The 7,990-nt window shown below is 39.5% G+C and overlaps 1 non-coding gene across 1 annotated transcript; it reads left to right on the forward strand.

Moving 5' to 3' along the window:
* Window positions 1-3,622: 3,622 nt before the first annotated feature.
* On the forward strand, window positions 3,623-3,757 carry LOC141418359 (small nucleolar RNA SNORA51). Its single transcript, XR_012443015.1, has one exon. It is a non-coding gene; the product is annotated as a small nucleolar RNA SNORA51 (small nucleolar RNA).
* The last annotated feature ends 4,233 nt before the right edge of the window (window positions 3,758-7,990 follow it).

Below are 7,990 nucleotides of genomic sequence, written 5' to 3' on the forward strand. Positions count from 1 at the left end.
CCAGCACTTGCTCTGACTCACTGTTGATACCCTCCACCATGTTACAATGAAGCAAGAAGGCCCTCACCAGGTGCTGGGCAGGTGCAGGGGCCTTGCCTTTAGACTTCCAAGCCTTCAGAAGTCTGTGAGCTAAATAAAATCCATGACAACTCCAGAATAAATAAATCCACAAGCTCTATTCTCTATGAATTACTCTGTCTGTAGTATTCAATTATAGCAACAAAAAACAGATTAAGACAGATGGCTTGGGAAACATTGTGACCATTATTAGATTGTATTGTCCTCAAAGGTTGGTTGACAAATATGAACTTAGATGATGTCACCCTTACAGATTAAGTGTCTGAAATGTAAACCAATCAGTAACAGAAGTCAACTTCCAGCTGGGCAACCAGCAGCTCATGCAAGGCTCAGAATTCAAAACCCCAGTACTGCCAAAAAAATAAAGAACAAAAAGTAAATAAGCACATAAAATAAACTTTTAAGAATTGAGTATACATCAGATAAGAATAATTCTTTATAGCCTTACGTGGAAAAAAGATACATCATCCAAAGACATGTCTTTGTAATTATCAGACCTTTCCTATCTGTCACATTTAGGTTGTGTTTACTGATGTTTTTACACCTTTGTGTTTATATATGAAACATACATAAATAGGTGTGGTATACAATCTTTTACATTCTTAATCTTATTTGTATATAACCATCTCTATATATCATATCAATGTTACCGTTTTGATTGAGTGCTACAAAAGAACGAAGGTGTCCCTGTATAACAAAAATATAAATCACAATGATTACAAAACAAGGTCAGTTGAAGAGCAGTCCCTTAACAATGTCCGTGTCCTAATGCACGAACCTGTGATGACAATGTTTTACCTGGTGTCTTAGTCCATTCTCTATTGCTATAACAAAACCCCTGAGACTGGGTGATTTATAAACAAAAGATGTTCATTGAGCTCACAGTTCTGGAGGTTAGAAGACCACGATTGAGTGGTAGCACCTGGGGAGGGCAGCACGCTGCATTGTAACATGGTGGAAAGGCAGAAGGGTAGTGGGTGTCTGCAGAAGAGAAAACAGGAGGGCTGGGTTGTTTCATAACAACCTGGTCTTGCGATAATTAATCCACTGCTAATTGAAAGACATTCGCCTTAATCCTTTCTTACAGTTCAAACATCTCTTAAAGGCTCCACTTCACAACACTGCTATGGTGGCCATCAATTTCAGCATGAGTTTTGGAGAGGATAAACCATATACAAACCGCTACATGTGGAGTAAGGGACTTCTCAGATGTGATTAAGTTGACCTCAACATTGCGCTGTGCCATTTGGGTGGGTGTGACATCATCATGACAGGAAAAAAAATGCTTTGCAGACAGTAGAGAACTAGGCAAACACTGCAAGGAAACACCTTCTCCCCAAAGGTCCAGAGGAGTGCAGACACCTGGAGCTTACACTCAGGATGGTATGAGAATAAACTTGGTTTCTTAAGACATTAAACTTGTGATGTTTGTTGCAGCAACAGTAGGAGAGTACCTTACATTTTTCTCAGTAACTTGGAATGAAAATTATTCATTGCTGACTTTCAAGGTTTTGAGATCCCAGATCTTAGAAGTTAAATTCAAGTTATCCTTCAAAAATAACACGATCACTAATGGTATTAAAAGTATCAGAAAAATACCCTTTTAGAATTTAAATTGATAGTTTAATTAGAGTAATTCTCAATTTAATTAGAGTAAATTCATGTAATTTGTAGCATGACTGAAGTTACAAAAACAATCCTTTTAAAGAAGACATTGATTACTATAATTCAGTATAATTGAACACATACATTTGCATTGTGAAACCAATTCTAACTGAAGACAAGTCCAGGACACTTAGGAACTCCAGATTATTTAAGCTATCTAGCATGAGCTAGAATATTATGCAATTATTATTTTCATACTTTTTTTGGTGGCACTGGGATTTGAACTCAGGGCCTCACATTTACTAGGCAGGTGCTTTTACTGATTGAGCCATTCTGCCAGCCCCACACTGTTTTAAAATAAGAGAAATTGTTATCGAAATATGTCTTGTTTATAAATATTATCACCTTGAATATAAATTTTTTCTACTTTTCATTTTATAACAATTCACCCTCTAAATTGTTTACAAACACTGAACGACCTGTATTCCAAGGCTATGTTCTAGTAAACAAAACTTAACTCGAAGTTTACGTGTTCTTTTTCAGAGATGTAATCCCAGCAGAAAATATTCCTTAAGACAGCTAAAATATTTAATAACATTAGAAGTTAAATTGTTTTGTCTTTTGGTAAAAAAAAAATTTTGGGGGATGATCTCGCTTATAGCCCTGACTGGTCTTGAACTCACAATCCTGCCTTAGCCTTCTCAGAGCTGAGAGTGCAAGCATGCACCACCACACCTGGCAGGAGATTGTTGAGTTCTTTATTTTAAATTATATAAGTGCTTTTAAGTCTCTGAAACCCAATTAACCTAAGGGCTCAAGTAGAATTTGAGAATTTATAATCTAGTTCATTAGTTTTCTCCTATGTATGGAAAATAACAGATTCAGTTCAGTTTGAGGCCAGTTGATAAGACTGACCATTGTAGAACTGAAATAGTTTATGTCGTTTGGGACAGGGCAATGGATTTGCCATTTTGAATTTGGCAGCTCCATGCTTAACAAAAAGCAGTATGGAAGGAATTCCTTCCTCAGCCAGAAGACAGACTTCATTGAGCCAAGGAAAGAGTCTTTCTCCTCTAAGTGAAGCAAAGACAAACATACAAGACCAAAGGGGTTGCTGAAAAAACTTCAGGTTAAAACCAAGTCTCCCAGGAGACTGCTGGCCAGAAGGACCAGACAGGTCAGGGGTGTGGGAATTCAGACCACCCAGCCACACAAAGTGAACCCAGCTTGGATGCAATAAACATGGTCAAAGGGTTGGAGCTGGAGTATTGCTGCAAGACCTCTGCCCTTCTCAGTGCATGGTCCCCAGAGGACCAAACCTGAGCATAGAAGAGCTCCTGATACAATGGCCCAGTGACTGGGGCTAGCCCAGCAATATAGGGGACAAAGCCTCTGTTCTTTATGCCATGGCACAAAACAAAGCCCACCAGAGCCCACAATAAAAGATAAGACAAAACACAATTAATCATGAACCAACAAATAAAAACATGAATATTACCTTGCTAAGCAAGGGATCTCATGCTGGTGAAGAAATTTACTTAGTCCTCCAAGGAGAGAAAGTTGGGGGACTTCAAGTGCTGATAAAGGAGCATTCATGGTTGTGCTAACTGAGCACTCAAACTAGCCCTCTGGGTGGGACAGAATGAGCCTGTACTTCTCTGGTTGGGTCCTGTAAGGTTTGGACCAGTGTTACTCAAAGTTCATGGTCCTTTGATAGCTTCAACTACGTAGAGCCTGTTCCAATGAAACTCAGTATTCCATTTTGATAGCACCCAGTTGGCATTAAAAGTAAGGGACTCTGAACCATAGTAACCTGCAGTTCTGTGCACACCTGGATTGTGAGGTGGCATTCCTGAACTATCCTAGTCTGAGTTCATTAGAGGTTTCCTGACCAGCGGACCACATCATCCTTCAAAATCAAACTAAGAAGTGACAAAGTGGCCTCCTGGTGCTTACCGCAGGCTGTGTTCTTACAATGACCAAATATAAAGAAGAGACAAAGCAAATCTACCCCATATACACCTCAGCCCAGGCCCTGTGCCTGGTCTGTATTATGAATGGCTTGGAGACATGGGTGAAAGAAAAACTAAATTAAGTGACAAAGTAACTGGGCAACAGTAGAGGGCACTCTTGCTGATAGATTGTCTCAGACTGGGATCCAGGAAGAAGGAAGTAGTATGATTTCCTAGCATCTGTACTTGTTTTCTGTTTGGCTTTTTATTTCTATGTTGTTGAGCAAATAGCAGTTACTTAGGAAGCATCTCTTCCTCATTAACAAAGTTACTTTTATTTGGGTAAATCGCCATCCCAACAGAGTCGTGTTTAGGGTTAGTTATTAAAGAACTCAGTAATAGTCAAGCTTCTTAGAAACCTTCTATTAAGGCCATTAAGAAAGAAAGCATCAACATAAACTCAGTTGCCCCAAACAATACTTGATCCTAATGAATCCATTCTTGAGTGGCTTCTGTTCTAGCCAATCAAACATGTTGTGTTTCCAAGTCATGATAAACCACAGTTTAAGGAAACCACGGAGGGTGCCTGCTTCCTCTTCTTCCATGTTAAGGTCAGGGGGGAGAGCAAAACACCTGTGTGTCCATTCATCTGTTTAGTGTTGGGAACATACTTGTAAATATTGAGGAACACACAAGAGTAATCAAAAGAATTTGGGTTTGTGGAAACTCAGAGATAAGATTAATCAGAGGCTCACTGTACTGTATGTAAATTTTACCTTAATAAACTTCATCCACAAAAGGCAATTTGGATTATTTGTTCTGGAAAAGCCAAGTAAGGAGTTCACTTAAAGATAATCTCCATGCTGGTGAAGTGGCTCAAGAGGTAGAGCGCCTGCCTAGCAAGCATGAAGCCCTGAGTTTAAACCCCAGTGCCACCAAAAAATAATAATAATAATTTCTAATATCTGCGAATAAAATACCTGAAGTTTGCTTCAAAATATACCAAGGTTGGGGTATAGAAAAGAAAAATGAAAGAAAATTGATCAATGAGTTGATAAATAATGGAGCTGAATGCTGAGTCTCCAGGGATTCCTTACACTAGTCTCTCTCATTCTTTATATATTTGAAATTTTCCATAATAAAAAGTTGAACAAGCAACTTTCAAGTATAGGCAGGGCTTTCATCCAGAGAATGCAGAATGAATATTCTAGTCCCAGATATGATGGTCAAAATATTAAACATCAGATAATTAATTACATGTGCTACATTGTAAACTCATGTGCTAACCCTGCAGAGTAGAAATGATTATTTGAATTGTTTAAGAAAGGAAACTGAGTCTGGGAAGAAGAGAGGACTTGCCTCAAGTTCCACAACTTGGAAGTGGTAAGGCCAAAGATCCAAACTCAGCTTGATCTGACTCCAAAGGCTAGTTTCCCTTTTGATTTGGTTTGGTTTTGGTTTCGGGGGTAGGTTTCTCCTCTTGGCAAGCAAGAGGCCAATGAGCACAACCAGAAAATGAAAGAATGAGAAAGACTGATCACTTGCAGTCTGTAAGGAAAGCACCACTGGCCCCCCAAAAGAGAGCAGGATTTTATGCTGGGAGCCTATACGTACTCCTATAGGAAAACACATGTAGGGAGACTATTTCTGAGCATGCTCAGTTCAAGGTCACGGATGGCACATTTGGATAAAGAGCACAAACACTTCTGGGCACATTCAGTTCAATATTATAATAAGCAAGTTTACCAAAAAAGAATGAGTGACTTGGGGACTTTAATTCCTTGTAAATTTCTCTAAAGAATTTTTACTGAAACAAAAGGATAATCTTGAAAATGTATTAACAGTCTTTGAAAGAGGTGGCAGTTTTCTTCCCCACCAGTGTCATAGGAGCCTGGCCTAAAGGCCAGTGCCTGGCTGAGCAGCTCACATGTTCAGAGTTTCAGCATTAAGAACTATTTTTTTTCACATTGTAGATGCTCCACTTTGAATAAATTCACCAAAGGCAGACAAATCAGATTTTTTCCCCTGTGCAAGATGTGATGTGTGTTCATTCTGCTGGGATGGTTGCAAAATATCATATGGCTCCTATAAGAGCAGCATGGAGGAGAAGTGACAATGCTGTCCTGAGTCCTGGTTCTCCTTCCTGGGAAGCCTTTCCTGATCACAGAGCACCAGCAGGTGCTCCCTGCTATTCCTGCAGGGAGACTTTAGCCTAGCAGTGAGCACCAAATTCAAGGTTCTTTTTAAAAATTTTTTGTTATCATATTATTGTTGTGCATGGGGTACATTGTGACATTTACTAAAGTGCTTAATATATCATAGTTGAATTCACCCCCTCCATCACTCTCCTTTATCCCCCTTTCCCCGTTCTTAGAATAATTATAACAGGTCACATTGTTCCATTTTTATACATGAGTACATGATATTTCTACCACATTCACCTCCTACACCCTTTCCTTGTATCTTCTTCCCTCCCACTGGTACCAACCTCCCAGACAGGACCTGTTTTACCTTCCTGTTCTCTGGTTTTGAAAAAACACATTTTTGTTCGTTTAAGATAGCTGTACAGGGAGTTTCAATGTGACATTTTCATGTATATATGTATTATAATCTAAGTTGGTCCATCCCCTCCATTTTTCTCCTTTCTACCTTAGTCCCCTTCTACAGGCTTAAAAATTCTATATTCATTCTTGTATAGGAAGTACAACCATATTCACCTTCTTTTACCCTCCCTCTCCTGTTAGTGAGCTCCCTTTGAGTTCAAGGTTCTGAGAGGTGCCTACTCTCTGTCTGCAGGCCACCTAGCCAGACAGCAGCTTGTTCTATCCCATCAAAGTTCAGAGAGCAGAGCCTTTCTTCCATTTTTCATTTCTCTAAGGTTCCAAGGACAGCCATTCGCAAGACTAAAATGGTGCTGGTGAGATGAGTGAGGTCTAGAAGAGATACCACGGCCAGTGGGAGGCTGCTGTCTTGAGCTCCCACTATGTGCTTTAATACCAGGTAGGCAATTAACGTACATGACCTCACCTTTTCCATAGTAACAACCCTCACCAAAAGGGATTCTTAGCTCCATCTTAGGAGAACTGGACCTCATAACGTTTGAAGGTATCTAGGAAGGATGACTTCACTGTACATGACATTTTTTTCTAGCTTCTTGGAACCTCAATTTCTCTATGTGCAAAACAGTGGGGACGGTGGCAATGGGAAGGATTGGAGTGAGGCTAAAATAAGCAGCCTAGTTTCTCCATGTACACCAATATATGCTCTTACACCTGTGAGGATTTGCTGTGCCTGAAATGGTGACACCAGTCATTTTCTGAGAGTCCTTGGGACAGCTTCACTTAGTGTAAAGCCCTGAGTTCAAACCCCAGTATTACCACACACTCAAAAACAATCTACTCTGCTGAACTATGCAGGCCAGAACTGTCTTGTTAACTACTGGATCCTAGCATCTTGTACAACTCTGGGTACAAAGTACAAGACTCATGATATTTGTTGAGTGTCTGACTAATGAAACATTTTAAATGGGGTTTAAAATGTAGAGAGGTTTCCTCTCTACAAAGCCAGTCTCTTTTCCTCCACCATTTTGATCTATCAGTTTGTCAGCTGTACTGTTCTGACTGTGGTGTTTGCTCTTTGCACCGTCAATGACGTGGCTAGTGAGGAGGTAAAGAAGTAGTGACGAGCTTATGGAACAGTCAGACTAATAATGAGATTAGCAATAAAATCCCAGAATCAGTGATGAGAACTGCACATTAGTCAGGAAATAATTGCAGATCTCTTTTTAAAAAATATAATCCATAATAAAGATTAACAGTAGTATAATACCTACACAAATGAAATATAACAGCTCATCAACACCCAGAGGAGTTGAGACTTACAAATATGAGGAAGAGGACAGGGATCAGTGGAGAAAACTCAAAACTGTGATTGGGAAACGTGACAGGAGTGAGCTACCATAGATCAATCCAGTCTTTGTTACAAATACACTCAGAAAATAATTAGGGTGACTAACCTGTCCCAATTTTAGCAACAAAACTCCCATGTCCTGTGAAACCCTTTCGTTCCAGGCAAACCAGGCTGGTTTGTCAACCTAAAAATAATTGACCTCGTTGAAAGTGGCCCTACTATTCACCAGCTAGATCACCTTGGACTCTTATCTCAGTTTTCTTTTTTTCTAAGTTGGAACTAATAGCAGTATCTACTTCCTAGGTCCTTGTGAGAGAATAAATTGGAATAAAGTACAGAAAGCATCTCAGGACTAGTAAGTGCTCAAAATATTTAATAACTACTGTCTTCATTATATCATTATTAGTGACAGAAGTGAGATTTCAGCATGAGAAATTTCTTCCCCA

The sequence above is a fragment of the Castor canadensis genome, chromosome 16, assembly GCF_047511655.1.
Source record: "Castor canadensis chromosome 16, mCasCan1.hap1v2, whole genome shotgun sequence".
NCBI classification, from domain to species: Eukaryota; Metazoa; Chordata; class Mammalia; order Rodentia; family Castoridae; genus Castor; species Castor canadensis.